This window comes from Dendrobates tinctorius, unplaced genomic scaffold, assembly GCF_039654945.1.
Source record: "Dendrobates tinctorius isolate UK_male_01 unplaced genomic scaffold, ASM3965494v1 ptg000011l, whole genome shotgun sequence".
NCBI classification, from domain to species: Eukaryota; Metazoa; Chordata; class Amphibia; order Anura; family Dendrobatidae; genus Dendrobates; species Dendrobates tinctorius.
Window position 1 is genome coordinate 82,552,449 of NW_027361679.1, and position 22,148 is coordinate 82,574,596.

At 45.3% G+C, this 22,148-nt stretch overlaps 1 protein-coding gene across 2 annotated transcripts in view; it reads right to left on the reverse strand.

Annotated features, from left to right (window-relative positions):
• The window catches only part of TBC1D2 (TBC1 domain family member 2), a 136,110-nt gene extending 120,937 nt beyond the window's left edge, over positions 1-15,173 (reverse strand). For both annotated transcript variants that reach the window (XM_073543899.1, XM_073543890.1), the window contains exon 1: positions 14,904-15,173. The gene's annotated coding sequence lies outside the window, so the exon portion shown is untranslated. The remainder of the gene's footprint in view (positions 1-14,903) is intronic.
• Positions 15,174-22,148: the final 6,975 nt, after the last annotated feature.

Consider the following 22,148-nt stretch of genomic DNA (forward strand, 5'->3'; position numbering starts at 1 on the left):
CAGGAGTTAGGGAAAAATAGAGTAGTATGGGGGTGATTGTAAAAAGAAGCTGAAACATTGTAGTGGTGTTATAGTCCGTTAGCTTGCAGTCAAATTCCAGTAGAATTCTAGTCTAATTCACAGTAGTGTACTTAGAAATCTGTAGTTTGAAATATGGATTTTGAATTAGATGGAGCCGACTCATGCTGCTGAATATATGTGCAGCTAAGAACAATCAGGTGTGAGTGAAAGTGGGGTGTGACTGCCCAGGCCAGATGTACTGCGTTAAGCAAAGGTCATAAAAGGGGGAAGGTTGTTATACAGCCCACTTAGATGTGTGGTAAAGATAACAAGATGGAGTACAATTGTGGATACAAGAAGATGGGTAAGCAATGCATACCATATACAATACAATGCAGTTCACATGGGGCATTCAGGAGCATGAGAAAGTGGTGGAAATTCAGCAATGCATACCATATACAATACAATGCAGTTCACATGGGGCATTCAGGAGCATGAGAAAGTGATGGAAATTCAGCAATGCATACCATATACAATACAATGCAGTTCACATGGGACATTCAGGAGCATGAGAAAGTGGTGGAAATTCAGCAATGCATACCATATACAATACAATTCACATGGGGCATTCAAGAGCATGAGAAAGTGGTGGAAATTCAGCAATGCATACCATATACAATACAATGCAGTTCACATGGGGCATTCAGGAGCATGAGAAAGTGGTGGAAATTCAGCAATGCATACCATATACAATGCAATGCAGTTCACATGGGGCCTTCAGGAGCATCAGAAAGTGGTGGAAATTCAGTAATGCATACCATATACAATGCAATGCAGTTCACATGGGGCATTCAGGAGCATGAGAAAGTGGTGGAAATTCAGCAATGCATACCGTGCATAGAAAATGAGTGTAGTATTAATGGAGGGCGCTTTATAAATGTCCCTGTAAATCCATTAATCAGTGTGCTGTTGAAATGCAGATAAATCTTAATCCATGGCAGAGAGTCCGCGAGCCTGGTCCTCCTGGACACGGATTTCCACCATTAATCAAATTAATTAAGAGACCCCAAGACTTTGTTTCTCACAATCTGACTCCGCGTTTGGATAAAATTACAAATAAGATCAAAGCTTGGTTTTTGTCTTCCATTATCAATGGTAGGAATAATAAATTTCATAAAAATGGTATTAATGCCCCAATTTTGGTATGCATGCCCTCATTTGGATATTGGGAAATGTATTGCCAAGGCACCAATAGATTTTTTAGATCACTACTATGGAAAAATTAACATGCTAGAAATAAATTGGAACTTCGTCAAAGAAATCAGGTAGCGGGAGGATTGTCTATTCCCACTACACGTATATAAATATCTTGCTTCTCAAAGTCAATAAATGAAAGACTGGGATCAAAAGGATTGTCAAATGAAAAGCAGGCAAGGATCAAGCCGGTAATTCCTTGGAATGTATCTCTGTATTATGTACTGATAGTTAAAGAGAATCTGTCAATAAAGGCATGTAGGGCATAAGCAGCTGTATAAAATTATACCTTTATCTGCTCTGTGATGACTTATTCCAGAGAAATCCACATTTTTATTAATATGTAAATGAGCTGGACACTGAACTCCTTGAGAATCTGCCTTTAGGGCTTATTTAAAAGGAAAACTGTCACCTCATTTTACAGCTATAAGCTGCGGCCACTGTTGAGGGCAGAGCCATGAACTGTAGTGCGCAGGCACCTGGAAAGGTCAGCGAGGACAACGCCTGCGCACTGCTGTACTTTGTTTCTGCCCTCAACAGGGCAGATCAGTATGCCTGAGCAGGAGCCATGACACGAAGCAAGAAAGATGACGACATCGTATAAAGATGGGAGGCGCCGGACCTGGACCTGAGACGTCCATCGGACCGGACTGCCCCCTGTTGAGTATAATAAAACTTGTTTTTCTTCTCTTCTAGGTTAGATCGGGGGCTTATCTGTAGATAAGCCCTGAAAGGCAGTGGCCGCAGCTTATAGCTGAAAAACAAGGTGACAGGTTCCCTTTAAATGGAAAAGGTAGTTACCAGTGTGAGACATGTAGATCAAAACAACAGTCTATCAGTCATTACATGTCTCACACTGGTATTGAATTGATATGCAAATAAGGTTAAAGGACAATGGTAGATCTGACAACTCTGTCTCTATTACTCTCCCAGCGACACCTCCTCTTGCTTCATTGACAGCTTCTATATATGACTTCAGGTAATGGAGCCATCAATCAAGCAGAAGGAGGCGGTGCTGGTCAGAAACTAGAGCTGGAGTGACAGAGGTTTCAGATCAATCATAGTCCTTCAGGTTCATTTGCATATCAATTCAAATACTGGTTTCTCAGTAATAAAGGAACATACTGGCCATGCAACCCCTTCCCAACATGCGCGTTCCTGCAAAGCAATTGCGTTGGCTCACGCTGAGCGCCGCCACAATCGGATGCAGGTGTCAGCTTTGTGTGAGAGCTGATACCTTGCAGCAGCGCCCACGATTGGTGCTAGTAATGACAGCAACTAGAGTTGAGCGACTTTGGTCGGATCGGGTTTCATGAAACAAAATTTGTTTCAGATGAAACTGGTCCGACTAGGGCAAAAAAAGTTGGAGTTTCGTCCGAAACCCGACCCCAATGCAAGTCAATGGGGAATAAAAGTCGACATTGAGTGGATGAATGTCATCTCTAACAGCAACATCTAGGAGATCGCACAGGTAGGGAGCTCCCTGTGTGCTTCCATCAGCACAATGCAATGCGATCGCGATGTCCTTATGTCTCCATGGAGACCCCCGGCCACAAGATGGCCACGGGGTCCTTCAGGGAAGATGGCTTCTCAGTGCCTTCTAAGAGGAGCTGAGACGCCTCCTACCCTACCTGGTAGACACTGCTCTGACGTTCTGCAGTACAGAAGCATTGCAGAGTATCAGATAAACGATCTGTCACAATACAGTGATATCCCAACCCAGGACAATGTAAAACAGTAAAAAAAAATTAAAATGTGTAAAGATATATTTAACAAATCCCCAAATAAAGAACAAAGCAAAATTAAAATATCATTCCAATAAATACATTTATTTATTTAAAAAAAACAACAAAACAAAGTACATATATTTTGTATCGCCATGTCCGGAAGGACCAAGTCTATAAAACTGTCCCACTAGTTAACCGCTTCAGTGAACACTGTGGAAAAAAATAAATAAAGGCAAAGAACAAAGCCTTACCACCCTTATCAAAAAGTGCAATAAAACATGTTCAAAAGACGAATGTAAATAAAAATGGTACCGATGAAAATATAATTTTGACCCGCAAAAAACAAGCCATGCTGCGGCTCCATCAGTGGAAAAATAAAAAAAAAAGTCATAGCTCTTAGAGTAAAGAGAAGCAAAAAAATAAAAAAAATTCTGTAAAGAAGTTTTTATTGTGTAAAAGTGCCAAAACATAAAAAAAATATAAATGGGGTATCGCTTTATTCGTACTGAACCAAAGCATTAAGCTTCCTTATCAATTTCACCACACATGGAATGGTGTAAAAAAAAAACAAAAAAAAAAAATTCCGGAATTGCTGGTTTTTATTCATTCTATCTCCTAAAGATATGAATAGAAAGCGAGCAAAAAAATGACATGTGACCAAAAAAGGGTCAATAAAAATGTCAACTCGTCCCTCAAAAAGCAAGCCATCACATGACTATCGGCTGAAATATGGAAAAATTATGGCTGTCTAAATATGGTGATGAAAAAACTAGTAGGGCAATAAAGAGCGTCTTTTAGTGTGGGCCAGTAGCGAAACATAAAAACCCGATATAAATCTTGTATCACTGTAATCACACTGACCCAAAGAATAAAATCGTCTAAACACTTATATACCGCACAAGGAATGGCATAAAAAAATATACCAATTCTTCACCTGCTGTTTATTTGTTCATTCTGCCTCCCAAAGATCGCAGTAAGTTTCGGTGCACATTTATCCTGCACTCTGCACTGACACTTGGGTTTCCGTGTAAATCTCTGAAATATGTGATTCAGATGAAACCCCAAGCAGAAGATTCCCTATAATGAGGCAGACAGAGGCACTGTGGACGCTGTCTGACCTGTGATCCGGCGGTGTCAGTCTTTTTAGGAGAGTATAAAAGTGCGGTTGACCACAGCTTTGTGCACTTCTGAAATGAACGACAACGCTGAACAGAGGCCAGATGGAGTCCACAGTAACTCTGCTGCCTAATTATAGTGAATGAATCCCTCAGGAGTTTCATCTGTCATGACACTCAGATTTAGATAGAAACCCCAAAGTAGAGCGCCAGATAAATGTGATCATAAATGTTATCTAAAATGTTTCTAATAAAAGCTTCAACTCAATCCACAAAAAAGCAAGTCCCCACTCAAGTCCGTCATCTGTTAAAGGGAATCTGTCACCCCTTTTTTCGACTATCAGCTGCCGGCAGCGACATCAGGGGCTTATCTATGGCATTCTGTAATGCTGTAGATAAGCCCCCGATGTAACCTGAAAGATAAGAAAAAGGAGTTAGATTATACTCACTGGGGGGCGGTCCATTCTTGGTCTGATGGGTGTTGCGGTCCGGTGCCTCCCATCTTTATACAATGCCGTCCTCTTCTTTCCTTCCTGTCGTGGCTCCGGCACAGGCGCACTCCTCTGCCCTGTTGAGGGTAGAGCAGAATACTGCAGTGCTGTCATGGCCACAGCCACGGCCCCCGTTGCGCACCTCCATACTTACCTGCCGGCGCCGCAGCCTCTCTCCTTCCCCCGTCGTCGTCGTCCTCCTCCTCTGACTGGCCCGCGGCCTGTGACGTCACTGCAGGCCTTGCGCATGCGCCATAGGCCATGGCCGGCTCTCCCTACCTCTCCTTATGCTCTGGCGGTGCCCTGACCTGGTAGCACTGCCGGACCAATGGGGGCCGGTCCTCAGGTATTTCAGGCCACCCTCCCTTAATGGAGGCGCCTGATCGTCTTTGTGCTATCCGCACGCAAGGCTCCCATGCCCCTGCCCTGTGCTCTGCGCTTACAAGCTCTCATATCTTCTTGTGTGCCCTGCAGTCCTACTCCGGTCCCGTGTGTTTCTGCTCCGTCCAGCCTGCCGTGTCTTGCCCTGCAGTCCTAATCCGGTCCTGTGTGTTCCTGCTCCGTCCTGCCTGCCGTGCCTTGCCCTGCAGTCCTACTCCGGTCCTGAGTGTTCCTGCTCCGTCCTGCCTGCCGTGTCTTGCCCTGCACTCCTACTCCAGCCCTGTGTGTTCCTGCTCTGTCCTGCCTGCCGTGTCTTGCCCTGCAGTCCTACTCCGGTCCTGTGTGTTCATGCTCTGTCCTGCCTGCCTGTGTCTTGATCCTGCAGTCCTACTCCGGTCCTGTCTCGCTCCAGGCCATTCTGAGCCACCCCTCTTGGTACCGGCTGCCGTGGCATTCGAATGCCTGGGCCTGCTCCTAACAGTCCCTGTATAGGGGTCGGTCCCACCAGGTTGGTCGCCCGGGGCCCCTTGGTGCCACAGTCCAGAGGGTCCACTCCTGGAAACCTGCCTTGCCTAGTGCATCGCTAATAAATAATAATAATAATCTTTATTTATATAGCACCAACATATTTCGCAGCGCTTTACAGTTTAACAGTTTCAAAACACAAGTCATAAGTAACAACGTTAACAATACAATAATTAAAGCAAAATAAGATGAAATAAGACGACCCTGCTCGTGAGAGCTTACAATCTACAATGAGGTGAGGGAGATACAAAGTACAGGTGTGTATTTACAATGGTGTATTTACAATGAAGGTCCAGCCATCTTGCGGGAGTGAAGGATGGATGGAGATAGTGAATGGGCTACACACGCACACTTACACAGAGAATGACTTTGATTAGTGAATGTGATAGGCCGCTCTGAACAGGTGTGTTTTGAGGGAGCGCCTAAAACTATGCAAATTGTGGATAGTCCTGATGTCTTGGGGTAGAGCATTCCAGAGGATAGGAGCAGCACGGGAGAAGTCTTGGAGTCGGGAGTGGGAGGTACGGATTAGTGCAGAGGTTAGTCGAAAGTCATTTGCAGAGCGCAGCGATCGGCTAGGCCGATAGACAGAAATGAGAGAAGAGATGTAAGGGGGTGCCGCACTGTGGAGAGCTTTGTGGGTGAGAACAAGTACTTTGAATTGGATCCTATAATGAATGGGCAGCCAATGTAAGGACTGGCGAAGAGCGGACGCGTCCGAGTACCGATTAGCCAGATGGACGATCCTGGCCGCTGCATTAAGTATGGACTGGAGAGGGGATAGTCGAGTGACGGGGAGGCCAATTAATAGAGCATTGCAGTAATCCAGGCGAGAGTGGATCAATGCAACAGTGAGGGTTTTTGTTGTTTCCATAGTGAGAAAAGGGCAGATTCTAGAGATGTTCTTTAGGTGTAAGCGGCAAGAGCGGGCAAGGGATTGTATATGGGATGTGAAGGAGAGATTGGTGTCAAACATAACACCCAGACAGCACGCCTTCTGCCGGGGTGTTATTGTGGTACCACCCACGGAGAGGGAAATGTCAGATTTAGGGAGGTTAGTAGACGGCGGGAGCAGAAGAAGTTCAGTTTTGGAGAGGTTGAGTTTCAGATAGAGAGCGGACATGATATTGGAGACTGCGGACAGACAGTCACTGGCGTTCTGTAGTACAGCGGGGGTAAGGTCGGGGGAAGACGTGTATAGTTGTGTGTCATCAGCATAAAGATGGTACTGAAAGCCAAATCTGCTGATGGTCTGTCCAATTGGGGCCGTGTAGAGAGAGAAAAGAAGGGGGCCAAGGACTGAGCCCTGAGGTACCCCGACAGCAAGAGGAAGATGAGATGACGTGGAGCCAGAGAACAAAACACTGAAGGAGTGGTCAGAGAGATAGGAAGAGAACCAGGAGAGTGCAGTGTCCTTAATGCCTAGTGACTGGAGCCTAGAGAGTAGGAGATGGTGGTCAACAGTATCGAAAGCTGCAGATAGGTCAAGAAGAATGAGCAGAGAGTGGTCACCATTACGTTTTGCTGTCAGAAGGTCATTGGTCACTTTGATGAGTGCAGTTTCAGTCGAATGTAGGGGGCGGAAGCCGGACTGTGAAGGGTCTAGAAGGGAGTGAATGGAGAGGTAACGGGTAAGGCGGGAGTAACTAGGCGTTCCAAAAGTTTAGAGATGAAGGGGAGATTGGAGACTGGTCTGTAGTTGTTTGTGCAGGATGGGTCGAGAGCAGGTTTCTTTAGTAATGGAGTAACGATGGCGTGTTTGAAGGAGGATGGGAAAATGCCCGAGGAGAGGGAGAGATTAAAGATTGTAGTTAGGTGGGTTGTGACGACTGGAGAGAGAGACTGGAGGAGATGTGAGGGAATGGGGTCGGTAGTGCATGGGATCAAATGTGGAGAGTGAGCCAGGGGAGATGCAGGAAGGGATGGGAGTCACAGCACTTGGTGGTTGGGAGCAGATTTCTTGACGGATATTATCTATTTTTTCTGTAAAGTGGGAGGCCAGGTCATCAGCACAAATGTCTGTGATAGGGGCTTGTGCTTTTGGCCTGAGGAGGGAGTGAAAAGTGTCAAAAAGTTTCTTGGGGTTGTTGGCTAGTGAGGAGATCAGGGTGGTGAAGTAAGTCTGTTTAGCAAGGTGAAGGGCAGCGTTATAGGTTCTTAACAAAAATTTGAAGTGGATGAAGTCTTCTGGTGTGCGGGTTTTTCTCCATAAGCGTTCAGCACTCCTGGAGCATCGCTGGAGAAGTTGAGTTTGCGATGTGAGCCAGGGCTGTTTTACTCTGTGTTTGGAGGTTCTGAGTGTGAGGGGAGCTACTTGGTCAAGGGTGCTTCTAAGAGTGTCATTGTAGTGATGAACAGCCAGATTAGGACAGGAAAGAGAGGAGATTGGGGACAGAGATGAGTGTAGGGAATCTGAAAGTGTCATCGCTAACAAGTGCGCAGGCGCTGGACCTCTGCAGGGCAGAGCAGTGCGCCTGCGCAGGAGCCATGACAGGAAGGAAAGAAGAGGACGGCATCGTATGAAGATGGGAGGCGCCGGACAGGACCGCGACACCCATTGGAACCGGACCGAACACCGGGGTGAGTTTAATCTAACTCTTTTTTCTTATCTTTCAGGTTACATCGGGGGCTTAGAATGCTGTAGATAAGCCCCTGATGTTGGTGCCGGCTGCTGACAGTCGAAAAATGGGGTGACAGATTCCCTTTAACTGAAATATACCAGGCTTCCATGTTACTGATAGCACAAAGGCTCTGGAAAAGCTAAATGGATCCTCGCCCCCAAAAGAAATTCAGAAAATTCTGCGCTCACAAATCCAAATGCCCCGTCCCTTCTGAGTCCCAGTTTGTCAATGGCATCACTTGAGGGGAGATACTTAAGGGCTCTTTATATGGAGTCTGCAAACTATTCTAGGAAAATCTGCACTCCAGGAGGCAAATAGCACTCTGTCTCTCCCAAGTCTCACTGTGTGGCTTAGCAGTACTGTACATCCACATATGGAGAAATTGTGAGACAAATTTTGGTGCTATTGTTACTCAATGCAACATGGCATCCGCTAATAATTCCCACAAATTTTGCATTAAAAAATTCAAATGGCGCTCCTTCCCTTTCGAGCGCACAAACAGTGGTTTTCCCTCACATATGGGGTATTGGAGTACTCAGGAGAAATTGCACAACAACCTGTATGGTCCATTTTCTCCTGTTACCCTTGCGAAAGTAAAAAAGTGTTTGTGTGCACAGCGTTTAATTTGCATAGATCTGCACGTGTCATGTGTACATATATTTAACATGGTGTATGCAGGGGCATGCGTTTGCGAACGCAACATGTTGCATTTTTTGAAGCATCAAAAATCCATCAAATATGCGCAGGCATGCGGATGAGTAAGTAAAAAAACGCATTAATGTCTATGGGAACGCATTAGTACACAAGGACATGCGTACGCATGCGTTGTTCAAAATGTAAATAGAAATCCCATGAGACACGCCCATTTTTGTCTGGTGTCATATCGAACGCATGCAAATAAACAGCGCAAGCACGCATACAAATGCATGCACACGCAGCGTTTTTTTTCCGTGTAACGAGATAGACCGCAACTCGGTTACCTGCATGCCGGGTCCGGAACTAGAAGGGCTGTATCCTCTGTTCTCGGGGGGAAGCCTAAGTGGGGCTGACCTCCCTCTGCTCCATGAGAGAAGCCTGAGAGAGACAGAGTTTCTTGCTGACAGGAGAGGGCGGGGAGAGCCAGAAAAGGGCGTGCAGCAGCAGGGAGATAAAAGGAGAAAGCGCACGAAGCAGAGCACTTTGGCACCAGGGCAGAGCAGCGCACAGAGCGGTGAGTGGCTCTGCTTCCCTTGTCCCCTGCATGGGGTACCGACACTGCGAGGGGTCATATAGAAGGAGCCCCCATCACCTGCAGAGCAGTGCCAGCAGAGCTGTGTTAGCAGGGAAAGCCGTGTCAGCAGAGCAGAGCCATGCCAGTAGTGAGAGCTGTGCAGAGCAATGCACCCAGAGCGGAGCTGAATCAAGTGTCGCAGCAGACAAGAGAGGAGTACTCCGGCCGGGAGTACCAGTGCCAGGCAGACCAGCGTCGTCCGCCACCAACAGCGGGGGACCAGGGAGAACGGGATGTGTGGTGTGTGTCTAGTGACAGCCAGAGAATACCAGGTGCCGTACACGACCTGACTGTGAGTTACGCACATGCGCTACCTAAGAGAAACCACACAGGACTGACACACAGAATAGCTGTCCTGACCTTTGTGACCTACAGTTAAGGAGCCACGTTGGGCTTGTACCAGTCTGTGACCCGTGCCTTTAATAGCCACAGCAGTATGTGGACAAGGGGCAGTGGAAGGTACCGGAGACCGACCACTGTTACCAGAAGATGGTGTATTATCTTCTACCTGACCCCACAAGAGAGGACACCGCGCCAGCCATTGCGGCGCAATTGAATTCGCAGCTGCAGCTGCAGTTTAAGGACTGCCTTACATCTATGCTAATGAACTGCTTTCATCTGAACCGTTGTTATATCCTTTGCCTTTAATGTACCATTTGTCTCCTCTGACTAACCCTTTATCTCCTGTCTAACTATTTACCTCCCTGCATGGAGTATTCCCCTGTAAATAAACCTGTTAACCCTTGCTCTGCCTGTGTCCCGTCACTGCATCGCGCGTCCCTGCTCACAGCCTTCTTACATCATATCGAACGCATGCGCATAAACACAAACGCATGCAAAAACGCTTACAAACACATGCACATGCAGTGTTTTTTTCCATCATGCATAAGATGATGAGCATAAAAAGTACCTGAAGGGTTAATACATTTCTTGAATGCGGTTTTGAGCACCTTGTGAGGTGCTGTTTTTAGAATGGTGTCACTTCAAATGTGAGGTGGTCCCTAAAAAAATGGTTTTGCAAATTTTGCTGGAAAAATGAGAAATCGATGGTCAACTTTTAACCCTTATAACTTCCTAACCAAAAAAAAAAATACATTTAAAAATTTGTGCTTATGTAGAGTAGACATGTGGGACATAACTCTGATTTAAGGGCATAAAAATTAAAAGTTTGAAAATTGCAACATTTTCAAAATTGTCGCCAAATTTCAGGGTTTTTTACAACAAATAACCGTACGTCATATCAAACAAATGTTACCACTAACATGAAGTAGAATATGTCACGAAGAAACAGTCTCAAAATCACTGGGATCCATTGAAGCGTTCCAGAGCAATAACCTTATAAAGAGAGAGTGGTCAGAATTGTAAAAATTGGCCCAGTCAGGAAGGTGCAAACAGGCTTCGGGGTGAAGGGGTTAAAGGAGTTGCTGGACTTGTCATTGAATCAACATGCGCACATAAATATTGTGCTTCTCTGAAATGAGGTATTTTGTCTTATAATATTTTTTGGGTTAGGGATTATTTTCAGGGGATGTCTTTTTTTTTTTCCATGAACAACAATCCACATTTATTCTTGAACCCCCCAAAAAATAAAAAAAATAAAAAAATCAACATTTATTCAAATATAATCATGTCATTCCACACATGTAAATGCGCACACCAGTAGCGTAGCTACTGGGGGGGTGTTGTCAGAAGGGGCCATCGCGCCGGGCCGTGTCACGTAAAGGGACCGACCTGGCGCCACGGCCATTTCTATCATGAGGTGTGAGAGGGCAATAAAATGCCAGCTTCCTTGTCTGACAGACTGCACAGGGGGCTAGCACAGTGGCCACTTGCAGAGTCTCAGGCTGTGCACTGTACAATGCAGGCTGTGTGACCTGAAGAATTTGCAGGCTGGGCTGACTGACTGAGCTGCGTGCTCAGATTGGCTCAGGCATGCTGGGTCCTAGTGCCCACCTTGGATTTCACTGCCACTTCCTGGTCCTGCCTGCAAACATAAGGTGGATGGGTATGTTGGGGGGCTTTTATACTTGCAGGCTGGGTCTTATTATAAGCCCAAGCTCGTTAGTATAACTAGCCCCCATACAGTAACCATGACACAAACTGCATTGTATTTAGACATTTCATAATAAGCAATGTATTATTATTATTATTATTAATAATAAATTGCATTTCCTCCTGTCACAGCGGCTCCCAGTGGGGGGCGCTGCACTGTCAGAATGCTATTAACCTGCAGATTAAGCCCCATATCAGCAGGTTACTAGCGTTACTTTACATGACTGCTTCCTTTTAGCTCTGCCGTAGTGCAGGGAGACATGATCTCCCTGCACTATCGCTCTCCATGTGTAGTCAGCAGGTTGGAATTTTTTACAGCAGAGTATTTTTTCACGCTTGTTGTACTGTGTTTCTCTGTGTTCCAGTCTCTTGGTGGTGTGAACACTGTCTTACCGACTTGTTCACTGTATGTGCATGGCCCATGCGTTCGTTTTTATTTTGCAGGTCAATTTAAGCCTGCAGTTTACAGAACGGCAAAATGGTACACTGGCTGAGGCACCAGCGCGTGCACAGAGCGCCAACGGCAAAATGGTACACTGGCTGAGGCACCAGCGCGTGCACAGAGCGTCAACGGCAAAATGGTACACTGGCTGAGGCACCAGCGTGTGCACAGAGCGTCAACGGCAAAATGGTACACTGGCTGAGGCACCAGCGCGTGCACAGAGCGTCAACGGCAAAATGGTACACTGGCTGAGGCACCAGCGCGTGCACTGAGCGTCAACGGCAAAATGGTGCACTGGCTGAGGCACCAGCGCGTGCACAGAGCGTCAACGGCAAAATGGTACACTGGCTGAGGCACCAGCGCGTGCACAGAGCGTCAACGGCAAAATGGTACACTGGCTGAGGCACCAGCACGTGCACAGAGCGTCAACGGCAAAATGGTACACTGGCTGAGGCACCAGCGCGTGCACAGAGCGCCAACGGCAAAATGGTACACTGGCTGAGGCACCAGCGCGTGCACAGAGCGTCAACGGCAAAATGGTACACTGGCTGAGGCACCAGCGTGTGCACAGAGCGTCAACGGCAAAATGGTACACTGGCTGAGGCACCAGCGCGTGCACAGAGCGTCAACGGCAAAATGGTACACTGGCTGAGGCACCAGCGCGTGCACAGAGCGTCAACGGCAAAATGGTGCACTGGCTGAGGCACCAGCGCGTGCACAGAGCGTCAACGGCAAAATGGTATACTGGCTGAGGCACCAGCGCGTGCACAGAGCGTCAACGGCAAAATGGTACACTGGCTGAGGCACCAGCACGTGCACAGAGCGTCAACGGCAAAATGGTACACTGGCTGAGGCACCAGCGCGTGCACAGAGCATCAGACGTCATTCCCTGATAGACTCTGGAGGAGCCTGGATTAGGCAAGCATATGATTTTTTTTTATTTTAATTAAAACTTGTGGTGTGACTGTGAAGGCATGAACCCTCATACAGTGTGTGGTGGGGACTCATATATTGTAGGCACTTTTTTTAGGGGGTCCTCATATATTGTGGACCTCTCAAAATGTGGGGGTCATACAGCATGAGAGCTAATGTAGTGGCCATTATTTAATGTGGGAGCTACTGTAGGGGCCATCATGCAGAGTGGAGGCTATTATGCAAAATGGGAGCTAACGAGGGGGCCATTATACAGTGTGTGGAATGTCAAAGTGTGGAGACTACTGTGGGGGCCATTATGCAGTTTGGGCCATAATACAGTGTGAAGACAACTGTGTGGGGCCCTCATAAAGTGTGACAGTGTGGGAGCCAATACCCAGTGTGGGAGCCACTGTGAGGGGGGCCAATATACCATATGGGGGTCATCTTAAAGTGGGAGACTATTATGGGATCATACTGAGTTTTGGGGGAGCAGTGGGGACATCGTTCTATGTATAGGGGAACTCTGGGGGACATCATACTTTGTATAGGGGAGCTGTAGGCCCATCATACTGTGTATAAGGGGGCTGTGGGTCCACCATACAGTGTATTGGGGAGCTGCTGGCCCATAGGGGAGCTCTGGGAGCATAATACTATGTATAGAGGATATGTTGCCCATAATGCTGTGTATAAAGGATATGTTGGATCATCATACTGTGTATTGGGGAACTGTGGGCCCATCATACTGTGTATGAGGGAACTCAGGGGAAATTGTTAAATTTTAAGTGGGCATTATTGTTAAAGGGGCACTCAGTATTGACTATCAAGGTGCATATGGGGTATTATTACTTTCTAGTACAAATTGTGGAGGGTATCTGCACAGGAGGCATTATTACTATGTAAAGATCACAGCGGTGGGCATTATTATGTGGGGGTACTAACAGGAGTGCTGTTTATGTGCCAAACAGCAGGTGCAATAATAGGGACACACAAGGCAGCAGCGGCTCAATACTGGGGTATCAGAATGAGGAGTTTGTGCAGGTTGGGGATAGATAGGGACAGTGCTGAAATTGTGAGAAGTCATATGTGTCTTTGTTGTATTCTCTGCAGAGGAGTCCTGGCTGGAGAAGTTGTAATATCGGTCTGGACCAGATGGAAAAGACGGAAAAGGTGAACATTTCCATGAGAAAGAATGTAAGCGGTAGTCACATCTCTAACTATAACGTAATCACTTGTATGGTCTACAGGACTGTTACCTACCACTTTATGGTCATCATATGGCGGTAATATCAATGCTAGTCTTTGTATAGAGATTTAAATTTCAAAAACAGCGCAGTCATCAGCTGAGGCTCTCCTATACCCAAAATTTGGGTGTAATCAGGGCTACCCGGTTAGGGGCCCCACTCAGATGTTTCGCCCATCCTGAGCTGAACCCCCTCCTAGCTACGCCTCTGACACAGACAGCACATCCGCGTGTAAATCTACATATACGCACTGCACATATACATGAATACACATGAATACACACACAGCACATACATACCAGCCTGTCTCCTCTTCACCAAAGGTCCTTAAGCAGTTTTAACCTTGGTGCCCAGTTTCTCCATGCCCACCCAAAACGCCAATCCTGACTGTCATTAGGGCTCATTTTTGGAGTAGGGCCTACATTTCAAGCAAACTCCAAGAATCCTGTAACTATCATGCTAGGCTTGTGTTTGGGGTAGGTCTTATTTTCAGAGAAGCACATTAGTTTGGGGGGTGAGTAAAATCCTGCTGACAGATTCCTTTCAATTCAAAACTCCAACATAATCCGTCAAGCACAAGTCCTCACACAGCTATTTTAAAGTAAAAATAAAATGTTATGGCTCTTGGAATGAGAGGAAAAACGAAAAGTGCCTAAGACATATGGCCGGCACCCACCGCTGTACAAGGACACCTTAATAAGAAGTAGTATAGGGATCAGTAACTTGCGGCAATCCAGCTACTGTGTAGTTACAACTCCCTGGGCTAGCTGGGAGTTGTAGTTCCTCAGCAGATGACAGTGATCTAACTTCTACTAGAGGCTTATTCTGTAAATGTAAGCCAGAGTTATGGGAATAGATACTATACTTGCCTGTTTGTAGTGGCAGATCCCTCAGAAGTATGCAGACTTCCTGTGAATCGCCTCGACAAGCTCGCACAAAACTTTTACCTCATGTCATTCCTTCCGCAGCTCAGAACTGTCCTTTCTTGTCACAGCTGACAGGCATGTTCCTGTTTGTCAATGCTGCACAATGTCTCCACCACCCAGTATTCACACGATGACGTCTCCTTGAGGAAATCCCGCCAGTATCAGGGGATGGGACACAATTCGAGGCCATTCCTGCTGACCTCAGTTTCTGAAAGCGGGCAATGAGTCAGTCAGGATACACTTATATATTCCTATGTAATATTTAATGGCTGTTGCTCAATGTTGGAGATAAACAAATGCAACAATAACAACAAAAGGCTCTAGTTAACCCATTAAAGACTAGGCTTGGTTTGAACCTAATTATTGTGGTTTTGCTGAAACCAAACCTGGCTCAGTTTGAACCACAAGCTATGTTCACACACACTCCAGCGAGCACTGCCTTTGGGGTTCTGTCGGTATCGAAAAACAGTGTTATTTCAAAGGAAACACAGTTAAAAAAAAACCCCTATGGAGCCTGTGAAGGAAGTATATAATTGGGAAACTCTAATGTCAGTAAACTAAATAGTTAAAGGGGTTGATCACTAAATGTTCAGCGCCGATAAAATAATAAATCCTATACTCTTCTCCTGTGCCGGCTCCGTTCCAGTCATGTCGGCACTCGCGGTCCCGGGGCTTTGATGTGGTGGAATGACGTGACGCACGGCGCCCAATCAATCAGTGCTGGCGTCACTGTCTCCACCTTCGGACAAACTGAACATGAAGAGGACGTCAGATCAGCTATGTCCCTGGCTTCCTTTTCTTGTTCAGTTCATATGCGAAGGCGGAAACAGAGACCCCAGCGCTGATTGCGGTCCAGCGCCATGTGTCACAACACCGCACGAGATCCGCCGGGGAGAAAGACTGCTGACACCACAAGAATAGTGCCGGCACGGGAGGCGAGCATAGGCTTTATTATTTTATCAGGGCCAAAAATTTAGTTTAAGAAGGGCTTGTCCTAGTAGTGGACAACCCATCCACATACGGTCTCTAGCTAAAGGAGATAAGATCTGCCTACTCTTATTAAGTAAAAACACGAACACCAGATGTAGTATTATGTAATATATGCAAATATATATAATAAATAAAATTGCGTCAAATGACCATAAAAGATATAATATTCATTATACAATACTGATGAAGGAAGTGCTCTGAAACGAGCGTCGGGGTGCGCGTTAAAGGGACGTGGTGACCCTAAAAGGTGTATGAACCATTTAATTCTATTCCTCTCTCATTGCACCACACTTTATATTGCAACATTTGTGAACCTATCATTTATATGGATTTCATTGTATGGGATATTACTGTGACATCCTATGGTTGTTTTAGCACATGTACTCTGCACTTTATTGCAGTACTTGTGAAGTTCATTATTGGTTTATCTCTCATTAGTTGAGACACTATATTTTGGTTCTCCTGTTGCTTTTGCACATGCACTTTTGAACACTATATTTGTGAATTTTTCTTTGCACTATATTTTTTTATATAATTTTTTAATGTTTTTCAATTTTCACTTTCTACTGTTTTTTGAGGAATATGCATAAAAGATATTATATATAATTGGGTCTATTTTTTTTTGCCTTGCAATTTTGTAAGTTGTCCCCAAACGTGCACATTATTCTTAATATGTTTTTTTATATGTATTGCCACCTGAATAATAAAGATAATTTATCAATTATAGCTTGTTTGGCTTTTCCTGGTCAATTGGTCCCTCGGTTGTTTGGTTGTTGCTACTCTTATTGCAGCAACTCAGAATTACTGGGGGGCTCTACTAAGGTGTCAAACATGGCAGGTCAGCATGTATCCTTAAAGGGAATCTGTCACCCCATTTTTCGACTATGAGCTGCCGGCACCAACATCAGGGGCTTATCTACAGCATTCTGTACTGCTGTAGATAAGCCCCCAATGTAACCTAAAAGAGAAGAAAAAGGAATTATATTATACTCAACAGGGGCGGTCCGGGTCTGGTCCAGGTCCGATGGGTGTAGTGGTCTGGTCCGGCGCCTCCCATCTTCTAACGGTGACATCCTCTTCTTTGCTGCCTGTTGTGGCTCTGGAGCAGGCGCACTGCTCTGCCCTGTTGAGGGCAGAGAAGAATACTGCAGTGCACAAGCACCGGACCTCTCCCGGCGCCTGCGCCTGCTCCAGAGCCACAACAGGCAGCAAAGAAGAGGATGTCACCGTTAGAAGATGGGAGGCGCCGGACCAGACCACTACACCCATCGGACCTGGACCAGACCCGGACCGCCCCTGGGTGAGTATAATATAATTCCTTTTTCTTCTCTTTGAGGTTACATTGGGGGCTTATCTACAGCAGTACAGAATGCTGTAGATAAGCCCCTGATGTCAGTACTGGCAGCTCATAGTCGAAAAATGGGGTGATAGATTCCCTTTAACTTCAAAGAGCTACCCTGTTTCCCCGAAAATAAGACACCGTCTTATATTAAATTTTGCTCCGAAAGTTGCACCATGTCTTATTTTCAGGGGGGAGGTCTTATTTTCATGAGAAACATTTCAGCGCGCTCTACCCTTACATAAGGAACGTTCTGTAGCGTAAAACCAGTTGTCAGACATATAGACCGTTCAGCAGAAAAGCAGACAACAAAGTAACACACTACGGTACGGTACTGTAATTGCCTGACTCCCACACAGGGCCACAAAACATAAGGGCTCTAAAATGGCTCCCACACACTTTCTGGACACTGTACCGCTACCGTAACAATTACCCACAGCAGTTCCTTTACCGTAGCAGCCCCATCATCATTTTGCAGCCCCAAATATTCCCATAATCCCATTGCAGCCCTCATCATCCCTTTACAGTCCCCAATACAGCACCCCCATCTTTACATTACAGCCCCCATCATTCTACAGTACAGTATTGCAGCCTCCCATCATCCCACATCATCCCACTGCAGCCTCCCATTATCACAGTATCCCACTGCAGCCTCCCATGTGTGTACCGTACACACACACACACACTTACACAGACACACACCCGTACACAGACACACACACACACACTTTCACTTTCTTACTGGTTCTCTCCGCGGTGCTGCTTTCAGTGCTTTGGTGGTGCAGGAGCCCTAGGCCAAACAGAGCGCAGGAGCCCTGGGCCAATCACAGCCCAGGAACAATCAGAGGCTATGGATGACGTCAGCTGGCCCATGGTTCCTGCGCTATGATTGGCGCAGGGCTCATGGGCGGAGATCGGCACACAGCTCCGAGACTGTGATTAACTCCTGCGAACAGCGCGGCTGCAGTGGCGGGCACCGGACAGCGGGAACGAGACACAACTGCATGCCCCATGCACAGAACAAGGTATGCCTTATTTTTTGGGGGGTGCCTTATATTAGCAGGCACAGTGCTCCCCCTAGCATGCCTTACTTTCGGGGGCGCCCTATTTTTGGGGAAACAGGGTAGCAGATTGTTTGCAACCAAGAAGAATATTTCCTATTGTCTGTATAGAGAGGGGGGGCGGACACAGGATATTAGAAATCCCACAACTTAGCCCATCGCCCATTCACAAACAGCAACTTATAAATGGGTCATAATGGAAATATGAGCCTGTGGTCATGCTGGTCAGGATTATAAAATGGTTGGTGTCAACAGAAGTTGTTCACAGGTGAGGGCTGCCTAGGAGGTTGATGCGATCCATAATTCACTTTCAAGGACAACAGAAGGTAAATGCTTCCATCTACAGTTAGGCATTTCTGTTACTTCTCCCTTTTTATTTTATAACTTTTGTGTGTTGTTTTCTTTTTTATATCTTTTATTGTAAGCACTGTATATTTTTATATTAACCCCTTCACCCCCAAGGGTGGTTTGCACGTTCATGACCGGGCCAATTTTTACAATTCTGACCACTGTACCTTTATGAGGTCATAACTCTGGAACGCTTCCATGGATCCCGGTGATTCTGACATTGTTTTCTCGTGACATATTGTACTTCATGTTATTGGTAAAATTTCATTCAAATAACTTGCGTTTATTTGTGAGAAAAACGGAAATTTGGCGAAAATTTTGAAAATTTCGCAATTTTCCAACTTTGAATTTTTATGCCCTTAAATCACAGAGATACGGCACACAAAAAACTTGATAACTAACATTTCCCACATGTTTACTTTACATCAGCACAATTTTGGAACCAAAATTTTTTTTTGTTAGGAAGTTATAAGGGTTAAAAGTTGACCAGCGATTTCTCATTTTTACAACACCATTTTATTTTTAGGACCACATCACATTTGAAGCCACTTTGAGGGGTCTATATGATAGAAAATACCCAAAAGTGACACCATTCTAAAAACTGCACCCCTTAAGGTGCTCAAAACCACATTCAAGAAGTTTATAAACCCTTTAGGTGCGTCACAGGAATTTTTTTGAATATTTAAAAAAAAATGAACATCTAACTTTTTTCATAAAAAAAATAATTCAGGTTCAATTTTTTTTATTTTACCAAGGGTAGCAGGAGAAATTGGACTACAAAAGTTATTGTGCAATTTCTCCTGAGTACGCAGATACCTGATATGTGGGGGGGAACGACTGTTTCGGCGCATGGCAGAGCTCAGAATGGAAGGAGCGCCGTTTGACTTTTTCAATGCAAAATTGGCTGGAATTCAGATTGGACGCCATGTCATGTTTGGAGAGTCCCTGATGTCCCCAAATAGTGGAAACCCCCTACAAGTGGAAACTAGACCCCCCAAGGAACTTATCTAGATATGTGGTGAGAACTTTGAACCCACAAGGGCTTTACAAAAGTTTATAACGTACAGCGGTACAATTAAAAAATCATATTTTTTCCACAAAAATGATCTTTTCACCCCAATTTTTATTTTCCCAAGGGTAACAGGACCCTAAAAGTTATTGTGCAATTTGTCCTGAGTACGCTGATACCCCACATGTGGGGGTAAACCACTATTTGGGCGCATGGCAGAGCTCGGAAGGGAAGCAGCGCCATTTGACGTTTTTGGCTGGAATTGAGATCGGACACCATGTCGCGTTTGGAAAACCCCTGATGTACCAAAACAGTGGAAACCCCCCACAAATGACACCATTTTGGAAACTAGACCCCCTTAGGAACTTATCTAGATGTGTAGTGAGAACTTTGAACCCCCCAGTGCTTCACAGAAGTTTATAATGCCCGGACGTGAAAATAAAAAATTCATATTTTTTCCACAAACATGATCTTTTAGTCACCATTTTTTTATTTTCCCAAGGGTACCAGGAGAAATTGGACCCCAAAAGTTGTTGTCCAATTTGTCCTGAGTATGCTGATACCCCATATGTGGGAGAAAACTACTGTATGGGCACACGTCGGGGCTCGGAAGGGAAGTAGTGATGTTTTGGAATGCAGACTTTGATGGAATGGTCTGCGGGTTGTCATGTTGCCTTTGGAGAGCCCCTAATGTACCTAAACAGTGGAAACCCCCCACAAATGACACCATTTTGGAAACTAGACCCACCAAGGAACTTATCTAGATGTGTGGTGAGCACTTTGAACCCCCCAGTGCTTCACAGAAGTTTATAACGCCCGGGCGTGAAAATAAAAAATTCGTATTTTTTCCACAAACATGATCTTTTAGTCACCATTTTTTTATTTTCCCAAGGGTACCAGGAGAAATTGGACCTTAAAAGTTGTTGTTCAATTTGTCCTGAGTATGCTGATACCCCATATGTGGGAGAAAACTACTGTATGGGCACACGTCGGGGCTCGGAAGGGAAGTAGTGACGTTTTGGAATGCAGACTTTGATGGAATGGTCTGCGGGTGTCATGTACGTTTGGAGAGCCCCTGATGTACCTAAACTATTGAATCTCCCCACAAGTGACCCCATTTTGGACACTAGACCCCCCACGGAACTTATCTAGATGTGTGGTGAGCACTTTGAACCCCCAAGTGCTTCACAGAAGTTTATAACACTCGGACGTGAAAATAAAAAAATCATTTTTTTCCACAAAAATGATATTTTTGCCCCCAATTTTTAATTTTCCTAAGGGTAACAGGAGAAATTGGACCCCAAAAATTGTTTTGCAATTTGTCCTGAGTAGGCTGATACCCTACATGTGGGGGTAAAACACTGTTTGGGCGCATGGCAGAGCTTGGAAGGGAAGGAGCACCATTTGACTTTTTCAACTCAGAATTGGCTGGAATTGAGATCAGACGCCATGTTGCATTTGGAGAGCCCCTGATGTGCCCAAACAGTGGAAACCCCCAATTCTAACTCCAACCCGAACCCCAACATGCCCCTAGCCCTAACCCTAACCCTAGCCCTAACCCTAGCCCTAACCCTAACCCTAACCCTACCCTAACCCTAACCCTAGCCCTAACCCTACCCCAACACACCCCTAGCCCTAACCCTAATGGAAAAATGGAAATAAATACATTTTTTTTATTTTATTATTTTTCCCTAACTAAGGGGGTGATAACGGGGGGTTTGATTTACTATTTATGGCGGTTTTTATTTTTGGCAGCTGTCGCACGCTAAAAGACGCTTTTTATTGTAAAAATAGTTTTTGCATCACCACATATTGAGAGCTATAATTTTTCCGTATTTTGACACACCGGGTCATGTGAGGTCTTATTTTTTGCGGGACGAGTTGACGTTTTTATTGGTGCCATTTTCGGGCACGTGAAATTTTTTGATCGCTTTTTATTCCGATTTTTGGGACGCAGAATGAAGAAAAACCAGCGTTTCATGAATTTCTTTTGGGGGGGTGCGTTTACACCGTTCCGCGTGCGGTAAAATTGATAAAGCGGTTTTATTCTTAGGGTCAGTACGGTTACAGCGATACCTCATTTAGGTCTTTTTTTATGTTTTTGTCGGTTTTATGCAATGAAAACTATTTTATATAAAAAATAATTATTTTTGCATCGCTTTATTCTGTGAGCTATAACTTTTTTATTTTTTCGCTGATGATGCTGTGTGGTGGCTCGTTTTTTGCGGGACAAGATGACGTTTTCAGCGGTACCATGGATATTTATATGCGTCTTTTTGATCGCGCGTTATTGCACTTTTTGTTTGGCAGTATGATAATAAATTATTTTTTGCTTCGTTTTTTATTTTTATTTTTTAAGTGGTTCGCTAAAGGGGTTAACTAATGGGACAGTTTTATAGGGCGGGTCGTTACGGACGCGGCGATACCTAATATGTGTACTT